Source organism: Hyla sarda, chromosome 12, assembly GCF_029499605.1.
Source record: "Hyla sarda isolate aHylSar1 chromosome 12, aHylSar1.hap1, whole genome shotgun sequence".
NCBI classification, from domain to species: domain Eukaryota; kingdom Metazoa; phylum Chordata; class Amphibia; order Anura; family Hylidae; genus Hyla; species Hyla sarda.
This window is the reverse complement of record NC_079200.1, coordinates 77,230,049-77,244,843: the sequence shown is the minus strand read 5'-3', so window position 1 is coordinate 77,244,843 and position 14,795 is coordinate 77,230,049. Positions and strand designations below refer to the sequence as shown.

Below are 14,795 nucleotides of genomic sequence, written 5' to 3'. Positions count from 1 at the left end.
GCAGGTCCCGGACAGCCGCGGCCACACACAGCACCCCGCGATCGCGATGCGGGGTGCTGCAGGAGTGACAGAGGGAGCTCCCTCCCTTTGTCATAACACTTACAGCCCGCGGTCACTTCCGACCGCGGCTGTAAGGGTTAAAACTGCCGGGACCGAAGTTTACTTCGGTCCTGGCAGTGCAGCAGGTTCCCGGCTGTGTGATACAGCCGAGTCCCTGCCGCGATCTCGTGGGTGCACTGGGCAGCACCCACGAGAATAATGGACGAGTATAGACATCCAGGTGCGGGAACGGCCGCCAACCTGGACGTCTATATTCGTCGGTGGTCATTATCGGGTTAAAGACTGCAAAAGTTCGCAAAAGCTTTTGTTACTTTGGGAGGAAATCTGCTTTTAATTTCAGCTAGTTTAGTTTCTTTACAATTAAAGGGGTTATCCAGATTAACAAACACAGCATTAATTCATTCAAAAACAGCACCACACTGTCCACAGGTTGTGTTTGGTATTGCAGCTCAATCTCATTGAAGTAAATGGAGCCAAATTGTAATACCACACACAACCTGAGGACAGAAGAGTTGTTGTTTTTGGATGAAAGTAGCTCTGCTTTTCTATTCCTGGTCAACTATCGTTTAGAAAATGACAGCTGACTTCTTTCTCTGTTCCATATAACGTACTGATATACTCCACAGAGAGTCACCACTCATATCACCATTGGTTGCTGTTGGCTATAGTATATGGGCAGCAATGTGTTTTATTCACACGATTGAGCTTTCTGTAAGGAAAATCCAATTCCAATTTGGAAGAGATTCATGGCAAAAATGTTGCAATGGTTTTACAGGTTTGTGTGTCGCGGATTAGCTGCTTTTAGTGGGATTAACCATTTGTGGCTACGCAATGAGGGAAATAAATAAAACTGTGACAACAAATCTGTCTGGTTTTGCCCTAGACACCAATCACAGCTCAGATTTCACTATACTAAAGCGTGTTGAGATATGAAAGGTGAGCTGTGATTGGTTGTTATGGGCGAAACCAAATTTTGTTTTTACAGTTTTTATGTAATCCCACTGTATACTGTGTTTCAGTCAGTGTATTGCCTAGCTGGAGACTAAATCAGCATGCTGACGTCTTGGCCTGCTAACCCATGTCCATACACTACGTATAGACAAAGAGGAGGAAATCATTTCTTCATTTATCATCTATTGGAACTTTTGATGTTTCTGGGGACCACACCAGCATGATTTGTTTAGGCAGACAATACAAGAAGTGGGAAAACCACTGACAAATATGTGACCTGGTTATGTGGGTGCTATAACAAAGGAAATAATGAGAGATCAGGTCATTGAGGAATGCACCTCTTTGTACCTCAGAAAGAGAAGCTATAATCTGACTCTTCCCAGTCTGCAGGAGATTGCAAGAACCATTGAACTGCGTGATCTACAGGCTTAGCATATTGAAAACAGATACAGAGACCAAGTCAGATTGTGAAGTTGTATTTTGTAAGGGAACACTTAAACAACACAATGTAACTCCAAGTCAATCACATTTCTGTGAAATCACATTGTCCACTCAGGAAGCAACACTGATTGACAATCAATTTCCATGCTGTTGTGCAAATGGAACAGACAACAGGTGGAAATTATAGGCAATTAGCAAGACACCCCCAATAAACGAGTGGTCCTGCAGGTGGTGACCACAGACCACTTCTCAGTTCCTATGCTTCCTGGCTGATGTTTTGGTCACTTTTGAATGCTGGTGGTGCTTTCACTCTAGTGGTAGCATGAGACGGAGTCTACAACCCACACAAGTGGCTCAGGTAGTGCTGCTCATCCAGGATGGCACATCAATGCAAGCTGTGGCAAGAAGGTTTGCTGTGTCTGTCAGCGTAGTGCCCAGAGCATGGAGGTGCTACGAGGAGACAGGCCAGTAAATCAGGAGATGTGGAGGAGGCCGTAGGAGGGCAATAACCCAGCAGCAGGACTGCTACCTCCACCTTTGTGCAAGGAGGAGCACTACCAGAGCCCTGCAAAATGACATCCAGCAGGCCACAAATGTGCATGTGTCCACTCAAAAGGTCAGAAACAGACTCCATGAGGGTGGTATGAGGGCCCGACATCCATAGGTTGGGGTTGTGCTTACAGCCCAACACCGTGCAGGACGTTTGGCATTTGCCAGAGAACACCAAGTTTGGCAAATTCGTCACTGGCACCCTGTGCTCTTCACAGATGAAAGCAGGTTCACACTGAGCACATGTGACAGACATGACAGAGTCTGGAGACGCCGTGAAGAACATTCTGCTGCCTGCAACATCCTCCAGCATGACTGGTTTGGCAGTGGGTCAGTAATGGTGTGGGGTGGCTTTTCTTTTTCTTTCGCACTGCCCTCCATATGCTTGCTAGAAGTAGTCTGACTGCCATTAGGTACCGAGATGAGATCCTAAGACCCCTTGTGAGACCATATGCTGGTGCGGTTGGCCCTGGGTTCCTCCTAATGCAAGACAATGCTAGACCCCATGTGGCTGGAGTGTGTCAGCAGTTCCTGCGTGAGGAAGACATTGATGCTATGGACTGGCCCGGCCAGACTTGAATCCAATTGAGCACATCTGGGACATCATGTCTCGCTCCAGCCACCAATGCCACATTGCACCACAGACTGTCCAGGAGTTGGCGGATGCTTTAGTCCAGGTCTGGAAGGACGTCCCTCAGGAGACCATCTGCCACCTCCTCAGGAGCATGCCCAGGCATTGTAGGGAGGTCATACAGGTACGTGGAGGCCACATACACTACTGAGCATCATTTTGACTTGTTTTAAGGACATTACATAAAAGTTGGATCAGCCTGTAGTGTGGTTTTCCACTTAGATTTTGAGTGTGACTCCATATCCAGACCTCCATGGGTTGATAAATATGATTTCCATTGATAATTTTTGTGTGATTTTGCTTTCAGCACATTCAAATATGTAAAGATGAAAGTATTTCATCTAGGATGTGTTATTTTAGTGTTCCCTTTATTTTTTTGAGCAGTGTACATTGAGATTGGTGACGTAGGGGGAGATTTATCAAAACCTGTCCAGAGGAAAAGTTGCTGAGTTGCCCATAGCAACCTGTCTGATCGCTTCTTTCATTTTGCAGAGGCCTTGTAAAAAATTAAAGACGCAATCTGATTGGTTGCTATGGGCAACTCAGCAACTTTTCCTCTGGACAGGTTTTGATAAATCTCCCCGTAGACTTTAAAGTCCTGGTTTATTCTGGACCTATTTGCACTGTTTTGTGCTTGTCTTTTCATATGGCCTTGCTCCATTATTCTACTTCAGTTTGGCAAATGTTATACATTTTTCCAAATACCCTACCGGTTGACACTTAAAACTGAGTTCTTTGTTGTTTACGTGAAAGGAACCCTTCTTCCAGGCCTCAGAACGGCTGTAGAACTAGGTGTACTCATCAGACCAATGCAGTCAATGCAAAGTTCAACATTCTGTCTCTTCTTTTCATAAATCAAGAAGAATTTGAAGTGTTAGGCTATGTTCACACTACTGAATGTATGCGCTGAAAATCTTTGCGGACATTCTGCAAAATGCGGGCGTGGGCATAATATGCCGTCTCTAGGACCGCACAGGAATGCGCCATCTCATAGACATCTATGCGTGTTCATTCATGTTCAAGTGGTCAAAGAAACACAAAAAATTATGACATGTTAAAGAGACATTAAGTTTTGATCGCTGGGGATCTTGGTGTTGAAACCCCCACCAATCGCTACAACAAATGGGTAGAACCCATCAGCTGGACACTGATTTTTCCCTTTCACTCGTCTCTTCAGGATTCAGGTTTACAGACTTTCTATAGAGCCCTCTCCTGCAGGAATGAGAGAGAAAATCATGCTCAGCTTTTTCACATTTTTTTAAATAACAGTAACATCTTAAATTAAAATTTTTTTTTTTGGATTGGAAGATTGAATGATTTTCATCTTTGAATTGAACTGCATGTAAGCAGATGAGAACACCTGTGGATCAAAAGTTACCACCAGAACTTTTGTAACCCAATGCATACTTGATATGTGCTATTGGAGTTTTGCTTAGTTACTGCACCCAATATTTGCTATTGAAAATGTTCTGTATGGGATGAATGGGGTAGCTGTTTTCAGTAAATTGGATTTGCAATGGGGCTATCACTAAATTGAATTGACCTTGACTTCCACCATCATTACAGAGCTTCCAAGCCATAAAGGTCTTTTCAGATACAAGTGATTGATGTTTGGGGTTATTGCAACACCCGAGGCCTGTCAGCATGTGATCCAGCAAGTTCTACATGGTTGTGAAGGTAAAATTCAGATGGTACCATTATATGGGTTAGAAAGCAGACTGAATTTTAAATACCTAAAGAGGTTGTCTGGGAAAGGGAATTTATTTATATTTTGCTAGGCAAATATTAACCATTAAAAGAAACAAAGAACAAACAAAAGCCGCACTCACCATACAGGTCTTTATTGCAATCCGGTAATGCTAGCGATGGTTACAGGCGGGGGAGCTGGGTGGAGGACGGGGACCCAGAACAAGTTGTTTCGTGCATCTAAGCGCACTTCCTCTAGCTGGAAGAGGAAGTGCGCTTAGACGCACGAAACAACTTGTTCCGGGTTCCTGTCCTCCACCCAGCTCCCCCACCTGTAACCATCGCTGGCATTACCGGATTGCAATAAAGACCTGGATGGTGAGTGCGGCTTTTGTTTGTTCTTTGTTTCTGCATTGTGCTCTCTGCTTGGCTACGCACACCGCTACAGGCTACACATGAGTCCCGTCCTGTCTGTCGCTACACGTACCAGTGGCTGCTTAGTTTCGTATGTGCCAGCGCTTCATCTCTCTCCTGCTAACTGATTAACCATGAAAACTTTACCCATCTACCCTGATCCCCTACAGTTCCTGGTCTGATGTCGCCCTGCTGGTTCCTTTTGGTAAGCTGTCTTCCCAGGAGCTGCCAACTCAGCCAATCACTGGCAATGTTTCTTCTTAGTCTGTGATTGGCTGAACAAGCAGTTCCTACTTAAATGATGCATCAGTGGGTAGCAGGAGACATCATATTGTGGGCTGTAGGATATCTGTGGAGGAGACTATACCTACTAACATGTCCTCCAGCAAAATAATAAAACATTCCTGTCTCTGGACAACCCCTTTTAAAGAAAGATTTGACGCTCAATGAGGGAACTGCAAATTGTGAATTAATAATAAATTACCTTTTTTGGCTGTGTACAAAGGTATTGGTAAAGGGGATGGTAAAGTTATGGCTGCTGTTCCTGATGTCAGAAATCATAAAAAACTCAGCAGAAATGTTTAGTTTTTCTGGATTAGTAAATTTCACAATTTAATACATTTAAAATCCAAAATTAGAATTCTTAGTGAACCCCTGAGATAGCCAAGGCTCATTTCACACTGTATTTTCAGTGCACATTTACAAGTCCTTGCACATACACTAAACTTTTTAATAGTCTTATTACCCTGTGTGCAGTCTTTTGCACTATTCTACTGAACTAGTTCAAGCAAGAAAAGCATGTAACATGCAGTATATGTGTGTGTTGCTGAGCTTGTGCAAAAAAAATGTCATCCCAGCCCCTGTGAGGCAGTGTGATAGCTGCCAAGACAAGAGCGAGTCAGGTAAATGTGCAATGAAGGGGTAGATCTGGAAGGGGGAGGGGCTAGAAGAGGTGTAGTAATCTAGTGGGATAGGATATTAGGGGGCTTCTACTACCTACAGGGGGGTGCTACTACCCACAGGGGGTCTGTTGCTACTAGCTAAAAGGGGCTGCTAATATATACAGGGACAGCCTATAAGAAATGCTCTGTTCTGAAGCTTTTTCATGAGACTTTTCATGCTCACAGCAATAGAAAAAGCATATAACAGTCTTTACAACTCCTAGCTATAGATACGGTATGTAATAGTCTTTACAACTACTAGCTAGAAATACAGTTTATACTAGTACTCACAGCTCTCAGCTATATACACAGTGTATACTAGTTCTCACAGCTCTAACCTCATCTGCATACAAAGTGCTGCGAGGAGCAGATGTTGCTGTAGGGTGTAATATAACCCAGGCAGTAATATTAAGAAGCTCAGAGGGTAGATGTACAATGAGAAGGAGAGCAGTACATCAGGGCCTGTCTACATAAAGCTTTCAGGCTCAGAATGCGATGACCTATCAAAGAGATATAACATTTCCCATCATACTTGGATCTGATCACTATGACTGACTGTATACATCGTGATCAGAGAAGCAACATAGAGAAAAGTGGGGGTCTGCAGAATGATTTTTATTTTTAGTGAAGGTCTGAAGGATCCATACAGACCTAAATTTGTTATGAATGAGAATCTTCAGGTCTTGTGTACACATGGTCAGGCCTTCGCATTGGTTGTTAACCTGAGGACTGCTCCATAAGGCTGGGGCTACACAGGGATTTTGACTGTATGACCCACTGTATTTCAATTCAGTGTTGTTTGTTAATATACTGTAAGGCTATGTTCACATGTAGTTTTAAGAGGGTTTTCTTTTTTGCAGTGTAAGGCTAAGTTTCCACTTATGTATATATACACCTATTCATAGCTAGAGAGTTGTGATTGGCCAGATGGTTCCAGCCAATCACAACTCTCTGCGGGAAACATGAATAGGTTTATATATATGGCAGTGCAGGGGACCATAGAAGAGCGGCCAGCCTCATCTATACATTATACAGGAGGATCACAGCGGGTGTCAGGAGTCTGTCTATTAGTACAGAAACTACTAATCCCATCATGGAACAGTGTGTTCCATGTCCATGCTGGGAGTAGTAGTACTACCTAAAAAAAAAAAAGAAAAAAAAAGTGAAACACACACACTACATTTTTATTATTGTCGGCTACATTTTTAGTGCCCTGCCTGCCCACATAAATTGATCCCTGTTTAAAAATTAATAAAAATTTTGCTATAAAAAATATAGTTTTGGTTAAAAAAAAATGTTGCCATCACTACTGCATCTTTTTTTTTTTTGGTACCCAACAAATTTTGAAAAAACTTCAAAGGGGCCAAAAATGCAATTTCCACTTAAAGGTTTTTTTGGGCTACAAAAAAAACAAGTGGAAACTTAGCCTAAGGCTAGGTTCACACTGTGGAATTTCTGGGCAGAATTTCTGCCTGAGATTGAGCCGGCGGCGCTAGGAACGCGCGCACTACATTGCCGTCCCCATAGATGGCAATGCATTTCTGAGCAGAATTTGAGGCCAATGTCATTGTTTACATCTACCACAGTAGTGCACTTAAATTCCTGTTTTGTATTATTCTAATTGTTATACATCCTCACCTTTTTATCAGGTTAGGATACCATAGTGGTACTTGTGGTCTGCTGCAGGAATCCTCCATTGTATGCATCTTTATGCTGGGGATCGCCCTTAGCAACGGACCACAAGGGTAGGATCTGCTCCCCCAATATATATGCACAACTGCATTAGGGGTTGAGCACCTCCTGCCATTTGATGCCACATTTTTGTTGTTATTGAGCAGATTTCCCAAAAGATCCACCCAGAAATGCATTGCAGTCTATGGGGGCAGCAATACAGTCTGCTCGGTCCTAGTGCCGCCGGCTCGATCTCTGGAAGAAATTCTGTCTAGAAATTCCACAGTGTCAACCTAGCCTAAGGCTTCTTTTACACTGCCGGGCAGAATGGGGTGAGAAAAATTACTACATGTGCCATCTTTTTCTCCCGCTATTCATAACGGCACCCGGCATCCCTCATAATAGTAATTAGGAGCTGCCAGGTCCATTGTTCCCCGTTGCTCGTCATGAGAACGACAGTTAAAGTCAGGGAAAAAAAAGAGAGACTTTGGCGGCCGTTCTCGACAGGGAACAACGGCAATGTGAAAGGGGCCTAAGGCTATCTTCACACAATATATCTGGAGGCTCAAAAATAAGCTTGTGTTTGCAAACAAAATGAGCCTCAAATTTTGAAGAATTTTTAATAGCTTTCTGCAAAATGTTCGTATTCCTAATTTTCAGTCAGTCAGTGCATTTCATGGGCATTTTTCAAGTGTTTATACAAATTAGGCCTTTGCTTGCAATTTTCAAGTATTGTTATGCATTTACATGTGGTGCTCCTAAAACAAATGCATTATGACCAAATTAAGTATATGTTATTTTAAAGAAAAATACGAAAAACATGCAAACTGTGCAGTGTTTTCCTATTAAACTCATTGACAAAAATGTTCATAAAATAAGTATTTTGAGATTTAATAGGGTTGTCTAATGCTTCAAAATCCGCCTAAAAACAAACCTGTGTGAACATGTTTTTGTGCATAAATGTTAAGTTATGCGCTCCGGCCACACACGCTGGCCGCATGGTTCCCTTACCTTCTGCTGCCAACTGGGCTGTCACTCTCCGTCATTTCTCCTGCCCCCCTGCTCCAGCGCGCGTGACCCGTCCCCTAGGGCGCTCGCGCCGGAGCTTTAAGATGTAAAGGGCCAGTATGCTCATTAGTGTAATCCACCTCCAGTGCAAGCGGATAAAGCTAGAAGACCTCCTCTGTCCTTCTCTCCTGGTGACATGGTGTGGCTTTCATCCAAGTACATCTGCTTCAAGATCCCCTGTTACAAGCTTGGTCCTCGCTACCTTGGTCCCTTCCAGATTCTACAAAAGATCAATCCTGTCTCCTACAAACTCCATCTGCCTGCTACGTTACGTATTCCCAATTCCTTTCACATCTCTCTCCTCAAGCCTCTTGTCATAAACCGGTTCTCTCAGAAGAATCTTGTCCCCACACCAGTCTCCGGCCGCCTGCCTACTGAACTCCTGCTTCGCTTTGTCTATGCTTCTGTGCCGCCTGCCCTGACCTTCTGCTATCCAGACTACGAGTTGCCTTATCCCTGCTGTGCCTCGCATCTCCTCACCCGCCTGTGTGGTAGAGCCGTGGCAGGGGTAGGGACCTGGGTGCTGCCTGCAGCAGCAAGTCCATCCCGCTTTGCGGCGTGCTCTGGTTAAAACCAGTGGCACCTTAGACTCTGCTCCCTGGTACAGTCCAAGTCATCTGCCACACAGGTCCAGTGGATCCACATCCACCGGTTTTCCTGTCTTCAGAAACGTGAGTTTTACAATAAACACGTAACAGTGCTTGTTGAAAGCAAAAACCTGATTTGCATGAAATGAAAAATGCCCATAAAATGAGCAGAATAAAATTGTGTTAAACAAAAACATGTATAAAAAAATACTTTAAAGGGGTACTCTGCCGGAAAACATCTTGTCCCCTATCCAAAGAATAGAGGATAAGATGTCTAATCATGGGGATCCCACAGGTGAGGACCCCCGCAATCTCCCCTGCAGCATCCCAGTCATCCGGTGCACGGAGCGAACTCCGGTCCGTGCCGGATGACTGGCAACTACAGCCACCACGCCCCCTCCATTCATGTCTGTGGGAGAAGGCATGACGGCTACATACTAGACATCACGCCCCCTCCCATAGACATGAATGGATGGGGCGTGGCATGACATCACGATAGGGGATGGAATGTTTTCTGGCGGAGTACCCCTTTAAAAAAAGCAATTATACCATGTGTATTATTGGGATTAAAAACATTAAAAATTATAGCTTAACTCTATGTTTCTTACTTTGTATATGAGGTTCCTCTCAGATTTATTCAAAATATAGAAAAAAAAAATATATATACATTAATGGAACACTCTCTGAAGTTTTTGAAACCTCCAATGGAACCCGATAGGGTTGCCCCCTGTCCCTATTAATTTTTATACTATCCATAGAACCCTTAACCCTTATAAGATAATTTTTGATTAATTTCATATTACTCATTAATAAAATTTAAATCGTCTCCATGAATCTCCCGACTGCAACTAAATCACTACTGAAACTCACATACCAACTAGACTGGCAAACAACTCAAATTAAATATCTGGGAATCTGGATTACAAGACCATTTGATCTTTTATATGAAATTAATTATATACCATTTATTAAACAACTACAACTAGAACTGGAACAATATAAGAAATTAGAAGTGTCCTGACTTGGGAGAATCGCAGCATTTAAGATGATGCTGTTACCAAAACTCCTTTATTTATATAGAATTCTCCTAATCAGGATTCCAACATCCTTTTTTAGGAAGTTTAAAATAATGATAAATAGGTATATTTGGTTAAATTACAAACCCAGAATAAAATACGCCATGATGACCAAGAATAGGAGTGGGTGGCCTGGGTCTACCTAATGATTTCCATTATTATATAGCGACAGTAGTAGCGCAAATCAAGGCCTGGTGGACACGCTCGTATGACATTCACTAGGTGCAGATTGAGCAGACATATGTTGGGAATAGGGACACACGCTGCTTATTCTTTTTTACATTTTGGAAAGGAGGAAAAATGAAAGATGTGACCCCATTGATGGTCAATGGTATACGCTGCTGGTAGATAAGTCATAAACTAGTTGGATATACCTCAATGATATATAGGGATTATACTCCCTTGCAATTTCTCCCTTGTAAAATTGCAGATTTAGATCTACGGGGATGGATAAAAATGGGTATAACACAAATTAAACAATTATACATAAAAGACAAGATAATACCATTTCTTCAGAACTTCAGAGTAAATTTGCTCTGCGGCCACGGGAGACATTTGGACATCTTAGAATTAGGCACTTTTTGGAAACTAACAAAGCTACTCCATGTTATTGTTCTCCGATTTTGTTTTCATATTTTTAAATAACTTAACGTTGAAAGGAACATGGCAAATTTATGATGAAATGAATAACCATTCTAAGTTTCAACAGTTAAAGGGGTACTCCGGTGCTTACACATCTTATCCCCTAGCCAAAGGAAAGGGGATAAGATGCCTGATCGAGGGAGTCCCGCCGCTGGGGACTCCCGGGATCTTGCACGTGGCACCCCGTTTGTAATCAGTCCCCGAAGCGTGTTCGCTCCGGGTCTTATTACCGGCGACCACACGGCCGGCGGCGTGTGACGTCACGCCTCTGTCCCTGTGTGACGTCACGCTCTGCCCCTCAATGCAAGCCTATGGGAGGGGGCGTGGCAGCTAGCAGATAAGATGTGTAAGCACCGGAGTACCCCTTTAAGTTTCAGGGCCATATTTAGCATGGAAAAGAGATATTTTACAAACATACACGGATCAAGAGTGAACTTATGCGTTTAAGCTGGCCCACTCATCATTGATAGCCGTACCACATATAGAAGCTATTGTTAAAACTAATTTACAGTGGTATTACTTTCCTGATAAGCTCCATAAGATGTCTTCTGCAAATTCAGAAAAATGCTGGCGAGGTTGTCAGAAGATAGGTTCCCTTATGCACATTTTATGGCAATGCCCAAGAATATTGGCATAAAGTAAAATTGTTATTAGCAAATATTACCCATTTTTCAAGCAGATTGACACCACAAAAAGTGCTGTTATTAATACAAATTCAAACCTACCCAGTAAAAATGCGATTTTTGATATGTAAGATCCTAGTGGTGGAGAAGCCAATTCTTTGTAGATATTGGAAGCAAGCGGAGACTCCTGAAGTGAACGAAATATTAAATACGATACAACACTGTTACAAACTAGAAGAAATAATAGCTATAGGAAAAAATTAAAGTATATCCTTCTACAAAAAGTGGGAGCTATGGAGGATATGCAGGGGAGAAATAGAAAGTCTCCATTAAACATTGGAAAGGTATAAAAAGAGAGAGTTAATATATAAACTGCAAATCACATCAAAAGAAAAAGGAGAGCAAGATATAGAAGACAGGGGCACCACGGAGTGGGAGATACATATTGTGATAATTAGAGGGTGGAAGGGAGTAAGTATAAATGTACGGAAGTATGTGAGTATTTAAATGTACATAGAATATGTTAAGGTTAATTGTATATGATGAAATATCAATAAAAAATGTAAGAATAAATAACAAACAAAACAAAAAAAAACTTAGCAGAGGAAGAGTGGAACAGTTGCCAATAACAACCAATCTTTAATTTTTTTAAAAGGCCTGTGAATAAAAAAAAAAGCCATCTGGTTGCTATGGGCAACTCCACAACTCCTATTCTATACACATTTTGATAAATCTGCCCCTGTGGAGTTGGTGGTAGACAAATTCATTGCATTTTTTACAGTGAGTGGTGGTAGGAAATTTTATGTGTATTTTAGTTGATCATGTAGGTCACACCTAGAGCATGCCTAGGATTCCCCTAAAAAATGCCCTTGTCACTGGAAAATAATATATATTTTTTTATTGGTAACTTCCTACTACCATATTTTATATCCTGAACGGGAAAAACCTGCAAAAAACTCCATGACCAGATGAAGCTTTGGGGTTTATTTTCACATTGCATCTATCTTATGATGTTTGTCACAATTTTCACTAAACGCATTAAAGAAATGTGTGGTGCAAACTTACATAATATCTGGTGTGATTTTAATAGAAAATTATGTAAGAATAAGATTCTAATATAATCACAAAAAATCCAACATTCCACATGTGTAAATCCACAGGTGAACATTAGCTGCAATATTGCTCTGTAATGCATCATCATGGCCGCCATTGCTTAATGTTTACTGTGTCTACAGAGCAGCCTGTAAGAATTTGCTATTTATTTTTATACTCAATAACTACTTTCATGACTTACATGTTTTAGCTCTTTAGAACGTATCCACAGAATAGATGAGAACCTGATTATTGGGGATCTGAGTGCAGGGACCCCCAATGATCATGATAATGGTGTGGTTTGCACCCCTGTATGAATGGAGCTGCACATAAGCATGCATGCTGCTTCTCCATTTCTTTAGGGGACAATGGACTTCTTTCGGGTGATTGGAGGGCCCAGTGGTCAGACTCAACAGACCAGATACATATCCAGTAGAGGTGATAAGCTATAATGTTAGGATAGCTCCTTTATTGACTGTTTGCCCATTGCCACCCACAGTGATAAAATGCAGGTGGTGTTACATGGAACAATTGGTGATCGACTTCTTGGGTGGGAGACACTTTTTGCAGCAGCACTCCGATGTGGCTAATAAATAAGAATCATGAGAGGAAGACTCCTGTGTCCCTAATGTGATGGGATAACAATAAATAATTGTGAATTTCATCTCAGCTAGGGGTTGCAGCAGTCAGTGGGCAATGTTCCTGCGTTTTAGGGAAGTCTTTATAAGTTCCCAGCACTTAGTCATTCTGAGCTCTGCTGGTGCTAGGTTTTAGTGTAACAGCCCAATCCTTCCTCCCTCCCCTCCTAAGCCTAAGGCTATGTTTATACGGTGGAATTTCCGCTTAAAAAACTTCATGCAGACATTTCACAGACAGGGTCTCATAGACGGCAGTGCATTTCCGAGCGGAATCCGCAGAGACAGGTTCATTGTTTTTGCGGACACCGGAATCAGGATTTCCACGGCAGATGTTGCTGCTGCTGGAATTTTGCCGTGTGCACAGAGCAGCAGAATCCCATTGAAATCAATGGGACTCTGCTGCTGCGGAATATCCGTGCAGAACATTCATGCAGAATTCTGCCGTGTGAATGTAGCCTAATACTGAATCTTACAGGCTGTAACATTATAAAATACACCTGAAGTCTACTTCAGGTCCATGCAACATCCAAAAACATGTCCATAAGATTGTGTAAAGATTCAGTGCTAATGTGGTTTTCTCTATAGCGCTACATGGCTATATTTGTGTTTTTAGACACTTTTATGCTGAACACGGGACATTGCTTCAGTTTGACTCTAGTGTGGGCCCAAATTTTTCTTTAAAGAAAGTTTTTACTAGGAGATGGTCTAAACTTACACTAGTACTTTCTCTAATTTATTTACATTAGGGGCCTTAATACACAGGGCAGTTATCGGCCAAACAGGCAAATATTGCACTGTGTAATAGGACCAGCGATCTGCTGTCGAGCTTGATCAGCTTGTTTGTTTATTGTCTGATCTCATTGTTTTAGCATGATAAACAATCCTTGTTCGTCAGTCACACATCTTTATATGTAATAAGGGATGTGCCGTCAACGAATGATCCAAGGAAAGGAGCATACGATTAGTCCAGTATTTGTGTGGTCCGGTAAATGCTCATTAAACAAGTTCCGATCTACAAGATCAGGGCACATTATTGGGGCCTGCTCAGGTCTAATACAGCCCTTGGAATTACTCATAATAAATCTGCCCCACTATGCTTACTTGAATATTATATTGTGTGTAGTAATACATTAGTTCATTAAGTATGCTAATATTTTCACCATCAGATGAAGGGTGTAACTACAATACATAATACCTAAGTCAGAAATACCCCCTGCTCCACTTTATTGACTGTAAACTGAACCTTTCGAATGCAAACAGCAGCAGAACTAGTTATTCATCTGCAGCCACTGAGGGATGGAGCATACTGGTAGCAGATCTTTTACACTTGAATAGCAGAGCTGAGAAGAAGGAAGCAACATACATGCAAATATATCCATGTGTATTCCCTCCCATGATGGGTATTAAACACTACAATAATAAGATTTCCAACTACAAGGATAAGGCATCTGCACCAATCCCTATAACAAGAACTCCCCCCCCAGCTCTATCTGCCTTGCTTGCAGTGGCTGAATGTGGTCGGGAAGCTAAAAACAGCCTAACAGGCTGCTTTCTGCACTTTATGCCGCTCTCACAAACCACTATGGGAGTTATATAAACAGCATAGCACTATAAACCACACTATTTCTGCAAAGGGCCAAGTTATCAGACACCCACTATAAGGAACCCAACACAGTCATATTACATGCTCACCTGTTTATACTGATTCTTGATATCATATACATG

At 42.1% G+C, this 14,795-nt stretch overlaps 1 long non-coding RNA gene across 4 annotated transcripts in view; it reads left to right on the top strand.

The window, feature by feature from the left end:
- Positions 1 to 14,795, top strand: part of LOC130296329 (uncharacterized) — an 88,920-nt gene that overhangs the window by 61,971 nt on the left and 12,154 nt on the right. For all 4 annotated transcript variants that reach the window (XR_008849177.1, XR_008849175.1, XR_008849174.1 and 1 more), the window contains exon 3: positions 4,199 to 4,309. This is a non-coding gene — a long non-coding RNA (uncharacterized LOC130296329). The remainder of the gene's footprint in view (positions 1 to 4,198; positions 4,310 to 14,795) is intronic.